This window comes from Bos javanicus, chromosome X (assembly GCF_032452875.1).
Source record: "Bos javanicus breed banteng chromosome X, ARS-OSU_banteng_1.0, whole genome shotgun sequence".
Lineage (NCBI taxonomy): Eukaryota > Metazoa > Chordata > Mammalia > Artiodactyla > Bovidae > Bos > Bos javanicus.
In genome coordinates, this window is record NC_083897.1 from 3,973,937 (window position 1) to 3,987,182 (window position 13,246).

General features: G+C 44.1%; 1 pseudogene; it reads right to left on the reverse strand.

Annotated features, from left to right (window-relative positions):
• Positions 1-3,266: 3,266 nt before the first annotated feature.
• On the reverse strand, positions 3,267-5,107 carry LOC133242398 (vasculin-like protein 1; annotated as a pseudogene).
• Between the last annotated feature and the right edge of the window lie 8,139 nt (positions 5,108-13,246).

Genomic DNA, 13,246 nt, shown 5'->3' on the forward strand with positions numbered 1-13,246 from the left:
TTAGTGTGCCAGGGGCACCTTGTGTCATGGGTGAGGCAGACGGTCCACGATAAATGCCAAGGGAGAAACCCTTCCGAAGGCGGGAGGAGCAAGGGGGCGGGGCTGTCTCCAAAGAGGGCGGGGGAGACGTCATGTTCCAGCGCAAGGGACTTCGGTCCTCGGCTAGGGAGGGAGCACGCGAAGGGGCGGGGGCGGGGGCGGGGGCAGGGGCGGGGGCGGGGGCGGGGGCGGGGGCGGGAACGCCCAACCAGGGAGGGCCAGTGGGATTTTCACCCACACCTGCTTCTCTGCGGGACTACCCTGGTGGTTAAGTGGCAGAGAACACGCCTGCCAATACAGGAGATGAGGGTTGGATCCCTGCGTGGGGAAGATCCCTTGGAGAAGGAAATGACAAACCACTCCAGTATTCTTGCCTGGAAAATCCCATGGACAGCGGAGCCTGGCAGACTGCAGTCCCTGGGGTCGCACGGAGTCGTGTTAGCGACTAAACAACAGTTGTTTCTTGGCAGTCGCTTCTTTTTCTTCTCCCCATTTAAAAACAAAGACCTCTATCTTTTCAATCACTTCAAGCATTTTTACAGTAATAGATTTAGGTAAGGATTTTTAACAGCAGAAGTTTAGTTACTTTAATCCCACTTAGTGTTTAGGTTCTGGAGAAGGCAATGGCACCCCACTCCAGTACTCTTGCCTGAAGAATCCCATGGATGGAGGAGCCTGGTGGGCTGCATGCAGTCCATGGGGTCGCGAAGAGTCGGACACGACTGAGTGACTTCACTTTCACTTTTCACTTTCATGCATTGGAGAAGGAAATGGCAACCCACTCCAGTGTTCTTGCCTGGAGAATCCCAGGGTCGGGTTGAGCTGCCGTCTCTGGGGTCGCACAGAGTCGGACACGACTGAAGCGACTTAGCAGCAGCAGCAGCAGCAGTGTTTAGGTTCAGACCCTCATACAAATTTACATTTGATTCAAGTGAGACCTCAGGCTTCTCACCTTAGATTTTTATTATTTATTTAAGAGCCAGTATTTTATTTTTGGTGGCCAGAAGGAGCAACAGATAAGCCTTTAATACATGAATTTTCATTCATCATCATAGCTACCATTTCCTCAGGTTTAGAGTGTGACTGACACTGTGCTAAGAGCTTATATAAATCATTCTTTTAATTCTTACAGCTTCATAGGGCACTTGTTCTGCCTGGTTTTCCTTCTACCTTGGATGCCACTCTTTCTGAGTTTCTTTTGCTGATTCTTCCTTATCTCACTTCCTTATCTCTCTCTCTATCTCTTTTTTTTAAACATTGTAGAGCCCTGAGGTTCAGATTTGGACTTCTTCTCTTTTCTATATACACTCTTCTCCTTTGGTGACCTCACCAAATATCATGGCTTTAAATACTCTCTTGGACTTCTTCCTTGGAAGTCCAGTGGTAAAGACTCTGCACTTCCAATGCAGGGGGCATGGGTTCCATCCCTGGTCGGGGAACTGGGATCTCCCATGCTGCACAGTGCAGCCAAAAAATAAAAAGGAGTTGGTGGTTTCTGGTAGATCGTGGAGAGGAAGGCAGGAAGAAGAGACATTAAAGATGCAGGGAAACCCAGGTTTAATAGTGTGGGGGTCTCAGCGGACACAGTGGGCAGGCTGGAGAGCATCAGGACAACAGTTGTTTCCCAAGTTAGGAGGGAAAAAAGATGGATGAAGAAAAAATTTGTTTTTGTAAATTTAATTTTGTTTTTTAATCATGTAAGTATTTTCCATGGTTCCACTTACATTCTATATGGCCCTACATTTCCTCTCCTAGATGTTTCTCCAACAGAAAGGTGAACAAATATGCATCAAGAAGTATGTACTGGGACTTCCCTGGTGGTCCAGTGGTTAAGACTCTGTGCTGCATGCAGGGGGCACAGGTCAATCCCTGGTCAGGGAACTAAGGTTCCACATGTCATAGGGTGTGGCTTTAAAAAGTAAATATATATATATATATATTTTTTTTATGTGAAAAAAGGCATGTACTAAATTGTTTATAGCAAAATTATTTCTAACAACCCCAAACAGGAAACTATCTATCTTCAACTGAACATGTAAAGTGTGGTATATTTACCAAGGGCTGTTGTACAGCAGCAGTTTTCAAAGTGTGATCCAGGGAACTCTGGGAGATCCTTAAGACCCCTTTCAAAGGGCCTGCAGGGTCAAAGTATTTTTATAATAATACAAAGAAGTCATCTGCTTCTTTTACTCTTGTCCTCTCACGGGTGTTCTGTGGGGTTTCAGAGACTCGGTTCGGTTCGGTTCAGTTCAGTTCAGTCGATAGAAATAATCCACACGAAGGCCCTTTGTGAAAGTGTTAGTCGCTCAGTCATGTCTGATTCTTTGCAACCCCATGGACTCTAGCCCGCCAGGCTCCTCTGTACATGGAATTGTCCAGACAAGAATACTGGAGTGGGTTGTCATTTCCTTCTCCAGGGGATCTTCCCCATCCGGGGATCAAACCTGGGTCTCCTGCATTGGCAGGCGGATTCTTTACCATCTGAGTCACCAGGGAAGCCCTAAAGGCCCTTTGGAGTCCTTAATAATTTTTTCTGGTTTTATTACTGGTAGTTTATTGAACATGTTTTTCTGCATCAAAAACGTATCTGCTAAAAGGAGAAACAGGTGTGTCTGAATTCAGATTTTCCTCAGACCTCTAAATCCACTCATCTAATTTTAAAGTAAATATAGTTCTTACACAAGACAATCCAAACTGATGCAAAATATTTATTCCAAGTTATTTTATGCAGTAGTTTTCCCCCTCAACTGACTTGTGATAACCACATCTTTTAAATCTGTAAATAATGTTATCAAAATAATCTTAATCTTTGAAATCTCACAAAAATTTATATTTTACAATCCACCCTGAATATCAAGGCTGCAAGAACAACACAATATTTCCTATATCCAAATATTTCATAGCTGTACCCAGAAAGGGAAAAAACCACATATGCTTGGTTAAGGGCTAACATGACCTGAGCAGCCAGAAGTAAAATAAAATATCCAAATTATTAGCATTAGTTTAATACAATTATAACTTCAGTAGTCACTTTGTCATTGACAGTGATTGCTTGAGCACAGGGGTGAGTTCCCCAAGGGCTGGTAGTAGAAGCTGTTGCTGCAAACCAGTGTCTCCTCCTCACTCAGGACTGCCAGCTCCCACCTGTGCATTGCACCATATGTACTTTGTGTATGTGTGTGTGTTTTAAAAATTCTTCCCACCACACAAAGTTCTCTCTATTAAGCAGATAACAGGGAAGAACAACGACAAAAGCTAAACAAGCCAATTGCTCACTCTCTCTTTGGGATATGATTATTTCCCTTGTGCATGAAGTATTCAACAATAACATAGGAAAAGGAAAAGAACGATTTCTTCTGTATAACCCCTAAACACACAAGCTGAGTTTACTGGGTCAGATTTAACTGTGAGCATTTATATGCCTACTTTCAGGCATTGTCATCAGATGTCTCACTGCTACTTGTCTCCATGACCAAGTCCTCAAACTCTACTCTGCAAGTGCTTCTCGTAGGAGAGAATAGGTTGGAATTTCGACTCTGCAAGAAGCCATTCTTTCCAAAGCCATTTCTTCTCAGCTGCTCTGTCTTCATGTGGAACTCTCTGAGCTCATCCTCTGTGAAGGGAAGGCAATTCTCATCATTTTCAGGATACTCCTGCCATCCCATTGCTTTCAGTAACCTGTGCTCTGCTTCCAAAGAGTGAAAGAGGACCTTCCCTTCCTCTTCTACAGGGAGAGCAAGACCATTCTGATGACAGTCTTCCTCTCCATTTTCCTTTGGTTCAGGTGTGCTGTTGTCCTCTGAATCTTCCAACTTCTCACACTGTCTGCTCTCTGAGAAGTCTCCATTCTGGTCATCCTTCAGAGTCTTCGGGAACTCGCTCTTCCTGTCAGTAGTTCTGTGGGTCAACTTGGTCAGACGAGAGGAGCTGATCTCAGGGGAGTGGTGCTGGCGGGGCTGTCTTTGGGAGAGGCTAAAACTACACCAGCAGCCAGTACTACTGGTTTGGTAACAGAGATTGGACTGGTAAAAACAGACTCTCAGCTAGAGGAAAGGGATCCTGATTTGCATTCCATTCCGTTAGCTTTCCATGCACTGGCCTTGGATGGAGGTGGTACAGGCTTAGGAACCAGGTTCTTATAGACACTTGGAACCATGGTTGACGATTTGTTTCCATTTGCATGGTGAGATCCTGGTGGGGTGAATGCAGCAGAGAAGGCAGCAGCAGGATCTTCTCTGGAAAGTTTTTTGATGACTAGCATTTTGGAGGGCTGCATGGCTCTAGGTGGGTTTTCCCACACTCCAGAAGGGGTCCCAATAGGTCTGCATGGCTGATTCTGTTTGCCAGCTTCTGGATTCAAAGAAGCAAAGTCTTCCTCTTCAAACTGCAACTTTTCTACCTTCTTTATTCTCTTCCCTAATATCTGCAGGATGGCTTTTCCTGAAAGGCACAGCCTTTCTGGGAGTGGAAGCTGCCATTCCAGTGGCGATGGTTTCCTGTGCCACCCCTACTATGCTGGCTCATGCCATCATAACCTCGTGAAGAGCCATGCCAACCAGATAGGTTCCCTATGATTCCAGCATATGCTCCCTTAGAGGCACCAGAGTCTACAGAATCATGGCGGAACAGGGAGGGCTGGTGCCAAGAACCTCCTGTCATTCAAAGAGATCCATTGTTGAAAAAGCCATCAGAGGAATTATGTCTACAACGGCTTACTCCAAATCTACCATCTCCTTGGGGTAGGTGCTCTCCATGTTTTTCGAAATTCAGTGTAGGTGACTTAGCTGACTGTGGTGTTGAGAAATTTAGCCAAGCAGGAACAAAGTCATGCTGCACCATTTAGGTCCAGTGTCTCTTTTCAACAAGGTGAGGCATCCAACCTCATGACCAGGATCCCAGAGTATAACCTCTGTGGTCCGGCTTCCTGAAGTTCTTGAGTTGCCAGCTGGATTTTCATGAGATTCTGTTGTTAAAAGGGTACTTAATTTAGGTTGGCCACCAGAATGCCTTATGATGAAGCACAAAGAAGCCAGGCTCTTTGTGGATCAATCTCTCAGTCCCCTCAATTGCTCATCTTAAACTATCTAGTTCCTGACACATTTCCCAAAGGGGAGGGGGAAAGGGAAGGGGAACATAAAAAGTGTTTGTTACATTTAAAAAATGGGGGGAAGGGGAAAGAGCTATATCAATGTTCACCTCATTCAACTTCCTTGAGTGATGGCACTATGATGTTGCTTAAATAGATAATGCACGGACATTTGCACAGTAAATACAGATACTGTTCACAACAAGGTCATAGCTTAGAAAGACAGAATGACTTCTGTTTGGTCAAATAATGTCATTGAAGTGATAGATCAAAAATAAAACATTGAAGAGCTATAAAAGATTTTTTGAGTAGTCAACTCTAGTAGCAAAACATCTGCATTACAAAGCCCTTAATTTACAAATCTCATTATTCTTACACAGCTGTAAAAGTAGTCTGCAGGTATGAGTTTATATGTCTTATCCTTCAAAATCTAAGCTGTAAAAGTAGTCTGCAGGTATGAGTTTATGTCTTATCCTTCAAAATCTAAGGACGTAAGAAACCTTGTTAAAAAGAAAAAAGATAGGAACTTGATATGCTTTTCCCTCCAAGAATAGCAGCTTTAAAGGCAAATTTCTTTGTATAAAGCTCCCAAATGTTTTTTCTGTTTCTTTGGTCTTCACTATTTATAAATTTACAGCAAAATTAAAACAAGTAGAAAGGCAGGGTTTAAGAATAGTCATGGAGAAAGTTCCAAAGTGAGGTTTTCTTCTCTTCAGTTTTCTGTACTTCACTCATTCTGTCCGTTCCCAAAGAGTAAATTGAATTAATGGAAGGTAATAAGAATCTTCTGCTGCAGTAGAGAAGTCACTTTGGATCCATTTTTATTGTTATTCAATCATTTAAAAGGCCACAGGAATCTATCATGAGCAGTGGAGGGGCTACATTTAGGGACGAGTCACGGCATCTGAGGGCTCGTCCCCAGCTTCCGGTTCTGGCAGAGGTGGAGAGCCCACAACCATAACAAAAGTCTTCCCACTTAATAATTTTTAACTGTAAAGGGGTCCTAAAGACTCAAATGTTTGTGAACCGCTCCTATAGAGCAATGAGAATAAACAAACTACAGCTACCCACAATGGCATGGATGGATCTCACAAACATCCACTAATGTGGAACAAAGGAAGCCAGACACAGAAACATGCTTACTATATGATTCCATTTATGTCAAAAAACCAAAACTGGGCAAGACACATCTGTGCCTTTAAGAGTCCGCATAGTGGTTGTCCTTGTTGGGAGAGGAGACGCTGGACACATTCTATTTCATGATTTGGGTGCTAGTTCTATGGGTGTGTTCCCTTTGTGAAAATTCATCTAGCTGAACACTTTGGGTTTGTGTGCTTTTCTGTATGGGTGTTATATTTCAACATAAAGATACTTTTACATGGATCCAAAGATAAAATTATAGATGAAATGTAACTCGGTCCCCTGCATTGGACTCGAGGAGTCTTTTTTTTTTTTTAATGTTTATTATTTGGGACTTCCCTGGTGGTTAAGCAGTTAAGAATCCACCTTCCCATGCAGGGGATGTGGGTTCAATCCCTGGTTGGGGAACTAGGATCCCATATGGTGCAGAGCAGCTAAGCCCCGCATGCCCACGTGCCACAACTAAGACCCAATGCAGCCAAATGAATATTTTTAATATTTATTATTTTTATTTATTCATTTGGATGCACTGGGTCTTAGTTGACTAAGCACATGGATTCTTTTAGTTGCAGCATGCGAGATCTTAATTGTGGCATGTGGGATCTAGTTCCCGGATCAGGGATCGAAACCGAGTGCCCTGCATTGGGAGCACAGAGTCTTAGCCACTGGACCACCAGGGAAGTCCTTTTTTTCTTTCTTTATTGCCTAACTCCCTCCCTAGAATGTAAATTTCATGAGGTCATAGATTATGTATTTTGTTCACTGCTGTCTTCCCCGAGCCTAGCATAGTGCCTCACACATGGTAGGTGCTCAGTAAATATTTGATGAATGAATGAATGACCTTGGTTTGGTGGTTTAGTTGCTAAGTGGTGTCTGACTCTTGCGATCCCATGGACTGTAGCCTGCAAGGCTCCTCTGTCCATGGGATTCTCCAGGCAAGAATACTGGAGTGGGTTGCCATCTCCTTCTCCCAGGGGATCTTCCTGACCCTGGAATTGAACCCAGGTCTCCTGCATTGCAGGCAGATTCTTTACCAATTGAGCTACAAGGGAAGCTTAATGAATGACTGCTGCTACTGCTTAGTTGCTTCAGTTGTGTCCGACTCTGTGTGACCCCATGGACTGCAGCCTACCAGGTTCCTCCGTCCATGGGATTTTCCAGGCAAGAGTACTGGAGTGAGTTGCCATTGCCTTCTCCTAATGAATGACTAAGTGAACTCAAATACCTCAGACAGACAAAATAGAAGGACAGGCCCCTCAGGGCAGTGGACAGTTTCAGTGTTTGGCCTGGATACTTCTTGTTTGAGGAACCCCTAAAGCACTTCTGCCTAGCCAAGAGGGTTTCTCAGAGTAGAGCTTCAAAAGGAGTGGAAACAAGGAGACCCACAGGGGCCGCTGCTGCAAGTCCCAGCACAACCATGCGCTCTTTCATTGCAGTGTCCCCCAGCCTCTCCCACCCATTCCTTGCAGACTTAACTCCTGGCTCACTGCTGCTCTCTCCAGCACTGTTCCTGTCATGATTTCGGGTGAATTCAGCATCCACTTATAGCCTCTTGTTCCTTTGCCCTGCCTTCAACCTTACAACGATCCCACTCTCTGCTCTCCTTGCAGCTAACTTCCTGTAGCATCCCAGTACTGACGATGCTCCCACCTCACCAGGACCACTCAGCCATTGAACCTACACCCTTCCCCTATTCCCTCCACTGCCCCGCCATGCCTCGTCTTCCCTCCTTATTTCACTTAAATTGTATCAGCCACTCAGTTGTCCACACCCTGCCCTTTTTTGTACTTGCTTGGAGAAACTGTAACCCTGGTAAATCCAGTTCCCCACCTCCTTGACAGCCTGTGCCTCTGGCAGCTGAATGAGGCTGAAGAAGACCGACAGGCCTCCCTTGAGGTTCACAACCACTGACTTCCAGTGGGCTCTCAGTGCTGCCCTGCAGCTCTGCACTCCCCCAGTGTAGCCACCCTCTGGCTCTCTGAGAGTAGTGCTCTTCAAGATTCAGTGTGCACACAAGTCACCTGGGAAATTTGTTGGACATGGACGACAGGTTCTCTCTTTTTTCCTTTTGGTTAAGCTGGGTCTTCGTTTCTGCACGTGGGCTTTGTCTAGTTGCAGTGAGCGGGGGCTACTCTCTGGTTGCAGTGTGCAGGCTTTTCATCACATGTCTTCTCTTGTTGCGGAGCACAGGCTCTAGGCATGCAGGCTTTGGTAGTTGTGGCACACAGGCTTAGTTGCTCCATTGCATATGGAATCTTCCCGGATCAGGAATTGAACCCGTGTCCCCTGCATTGGCAGGCAGATTCTTATACACTGTACCACCAGGGAAGGCCAAGATGAGAGGTTCTGAGTCTGCATTTCTGACAGCTTCCCACATGACCCCTGGTCCCAGAAAGGGCCTTGATCAGGGGGCTGGCACACTGTTTCTGATAGCAAATATTTTAGGCTTTGCAGGTGACATACGATGTTTATTACAGCTAGTCAACTCTGCTGCTGTAGCTACTGTACATAAACTAATGGGTGTGATCAGGTTCGAATAAAATTTTAGTTACAGAGACTAAAATTTTAATTTCATAGAATTCTTTTATATCACAAAATATTATTCTCTGTATTTTTTCCCATTAGTTATAAATACAAACCAGTCAATCCTAAAGGAAATCAGTCCTGAATATTCATTGGAAGGACTGAGGCTGAAGCTGAAGCTCCATCACTTTGGCCACCTGATGCGAAGAGCCGACTTCATTGGGAAAGACCCTGATGCTTGGAAAGATTGAAGGCAGGAGAAGGAGATGACAGAGGATGAGATGGTTGGATCGCATCACCGACTCAATGGACATGCCTCTGAGCAAGCTCTGGGAGATGGTGAATGACAGAGATGTCTGGCATCCTGCAGTCCATGGGGTCACAAAGAACTGGACACGACTGAGTGACTGAAAAATAACAACATAAATACAAAAGCCATTCTTAGCTTGCAGGCTGTATACAAATAGGCAGTGACCAGGCTTGGTCCCCAGTTTGTCCACTGTTGGCCTGGATGACTGTCTCAGCCCTGCTTCTTCCCTTCTCACTCTCAGCGACAGCCTTCCTTCCTAATCATTGAGAAAACTTCAGCAATCACAGGAGAACTCCACAACTCACCTACCATATGCCAGCTACCAGCACTGTACTCCAAACCTCTCTACCTTTGTCCTGTTCCTACAATGGATCCTAACCCCTGTTACCTATTCAGAAATCTGCCTCTGGCTGTTTCTCCCTTTCTGTCCCTGCTTTTCCCTGGATTGTTCCCATCAATGCACAGATAAATATATGTTTGTTTCTCCCATCTTAAAAATCCACTCAAGACAAAAACCTGGTCTTTACCACAACTCCCTAACTACTTCTGTTTTCCTTCCTTTACAACAAAACTGTGAGATTTGTCTATATGTACTTTTCAATTACTCTCCCCATCCTTTTTTTTTTTTTTGAGCTATAGTTCATATACCATAAACATCACCATTTTAAAGTGTATAATTCAGTGGGTTTTAGCACATGCACAAGGGAGTACAACCATCCCCAGTATTTAAGCCCAGAACATTTTGATTACCCCGAGAAGAAACCTGTGCCCATTAGCAGTCACTCTCCAGTCCCCTTCTCCTCCCAGGCCTGGACAACCACGTTCTATTTTTATGGATTTGCATATTCTGGACATTTCATATAAATGGAATCATACCTTATGTGACCATTTGTGTCTTGCTTCTTTTACATAATGTAACTTTTCAGGGTTCTTTCATATTGTGATATGTGTCAGTACTTCTTTCCTATTATGGCTAAATAATATTCCACTGTGCGGCCATATCATTTTGTTTATCCATTTATCAGTTGATGGATAGTAGGGTTGCTTCTGTGTTTGGGGCTATTATGAACAGTGCTATAAACACTGGTGTGCAATTATGTTTGAGTTGTTTAGTTGCTAAGTTGTCTCCAACTGTTTTTGCTACCCCATGGACTGTAGTCCTCCAGGTTCCTCTGTCCATGGGATTTCCCAGGCAGGAATACTGGAGTGGGTTGCTATATTCCCAACCCAGGGATCAAACCGCATCTCCTGCATTGGCCAGAGGATTCTTTACCGCTGAGCCACCGGGGAAGCCAGTATGTTTGAGTACCTGTTTTCAGTTATTTTAGATATATATCTAGGAGTGGAATTGCTGGGTCATATGGTAACTGTTTAACCTTTTGAGTAACTAGTGGGGTTTTCCACAATGGCTGTATCATTTTACATTCCCTGTAACACTGCATAATAGTTCAAATTTTTCTACAACCTCCCAAATGCTTGTTATTTTCTATTAAAAAAATTATAGCCATCCTAGAGGGTACCCATCCTCTCAGGAGCCCAGTCCAATTAGGTTTTCACCTAGCACTCAAGCTGAAATTGTCCTGAGATTATCAGTGACCCCTGTGTTGTGAAATCCTCATTTCTCTGATCTGATGTGACCTGTCAACATTTGTCTTAGCTGACCTCTCCTTAGAATGCTTTATTTACTTGACTTCCAGGACAGCACATTTGGCTTGGTTTTCTTCCTATCTTACTGACTGCTCCTTCAGAATCCTTTTTTTCTGGTTTTTCTTTATCTCATTTCCTTCTCTTTATTCAAAAGTCATCTTCTCATGGAAGTCTTTCAGCCCCCATCCACGACCATACTCCTTTCCCCCCGATTTATTTTTCCCCCTAAGTGCCTGTCACTTTCTAACCATAAGTAGTTTGCTTCTTTTCTCTCTCCACTTTAATGTAAGCTCCATGAAGGCAGGAAGTTTGTCTGTTTTGTTCACTGATGTAATTCTACAGTCTAGAACATGAATGGCATATGGTGTGCGCTCAGAAAATGGTGAACGACTAAATGGCTGCATGAATGATGGCAGCCTGAACCTGGGCTACAGAGGGCTGGAGAGGGCAGAATGACTGAGTGGCCGTGGGGAGTGAGGATGGAGTCAGACCTGATCCTCAGTGCTGAGTGAGTAGGTGGTTCACATCCTCTGCAAAACCGGATGGGAGGAACCTGAGTTTACTTTGTGGCCAGAGATACTTGGGGTCTTTGGATGACGTCCAGGGGATGGATTAGTCAGGGCTGGAGATGTGGAGGAGAGTCTTAAAGTCTGGAAATGTGGATAATACATCAGGTACCACAGTAGCAATGAACTGTTATGTATTTATCCATGTCTCCATAGCAGGAGCTGAATCAGTATTTGGTAGATGAATAAATGAACTCTGTGAGATTTTGAAGGATAGCCGATCCTATATATTGTCAGTATATGCTTTCTAAGAATTCACCAAATGTCAGCTTATCTGTTCCCTGCTTCCTTTGTAAGGATATAAATGGTCATAATACATTTTCATGGTGTAGAGGACAGTCCCAGAGATAGTAAATTCTGGACTGCCCCATAAAAACATGTTAACACTGAGCTTCTATATACCCAGAAAAGGCCACAAAACTCTAATTAATCTCCTATGGAACTAAAGATAAGGTCAAGTTAGATCTTAATTTATAATCAGTTAAATGACTGCCTCAGGACTACTTTGTATATGCCTGCTGGGCAAGGGATATAGTTCCTGATTTTGAAGGCATGAAAGCCTCATGAATGTATAGGCCACTCCTTTTTCACTGCCCTGTAGGTACCTATTCTCACTACCTTTGCTCCTTGAACTTTTCCTGCCTATTTTCCCTTAGCATCACTTCTCTCCACCAGAGCAGCAAATTCTTCAAGGCTGTCAGCATTAGGAGGGCAGGGACCTTATTCACAACTATGGCCTTAGTGCCAACATACAGGAGGTGCTAGATGAATATTCAGATATCCAGTGTCTGAACTGTCTCCATCCTGTCTTTATTTTTAAAGAAATCAAACCTGTATCTGAAGAAGGCAAAAATGCAATCAGTTGCTTCACAGGAGGGAGGGCCCTCCTGTAGTCTCAGCAGTTAGTCTGGTTTAGGGATTTTCTTCAGCAACACTTGGCAGCCTAAGGGCAGATCCCCACTCCAGGCTGTCACCACAGTCCTTCTCACATGGTGCACTGTGCTCTGGTTATTTCTGGTTGTCTCTTGACACCACTGGCCGGCCAATGGTTCCTCAAGGACAAAGGCTTGAGTCTTTGAATTCCAGGGCTTAGTACACAGTCAGAGACTAGTCAATGTTTGTTGAAGTGAGTACATCAATGGGTGGAAATTTAACAGGGGATAGGTAAGTATGGTTTAATGAGTTGGACTGGCAGGGCCAGCAGAACAGAAGAGTGAGGTAGTGACACAAAAACAGCCATGAGGGCTGGAAACAGGCCCCAGGCTGGGTACAGAGGCAAGTGATACCAACTCATGACTGATAGTTTGGGGTGATACTCCTGCAAAGGCCAACTCCTCTACTGGCAACAACCTCGGCTGTCAAGAGGCTCCCTTTTCACCTGCCTTCTCCGGAAACCTAATTGGTTCTCTCTTCCCCTGGGTATTCATCTCTTCTCATATCTTTCCTTTGGGCTTCTAAAAATGCTTTAGTATTTGTCATATTTAAAAAAAAAAATCCTTCCCCAATACCCTTTATCTATCACCATTTTTTTTAGATTTCTCTGAAGAGCTGTCTATGCTGTTTCCGTTCTCAGGGCAGTCTGGCTTTCATTCCTTATCTTTCCAGGTCATCAGTGATTTTTAAGTCACTGAATTCCATGGCCTCTCTTCAGGCATCATACTTGACCTTCCAGCAGCATCTAACCCTGATGGCCACTCCCCTTTCCTTGTTCATTCTTTTCTCTTGGGTTAGGTAATACTGGTCTTCTAGTTTTTCACCGACTTTCTGGCTACTCCTTTTCCGTCTTTACAGATCCATTCCTTTACCTGTTTAGCATCCTTAAGAGTTCTTTAAGGCTGGGCTCTAGGTCTATTTCTGTTTTTTCCCTACTCTTTCCAAGTGATTAAATCCAGGCCCATGGCTTCAATGATCACCTAAAAATAGATGAATTCCAAA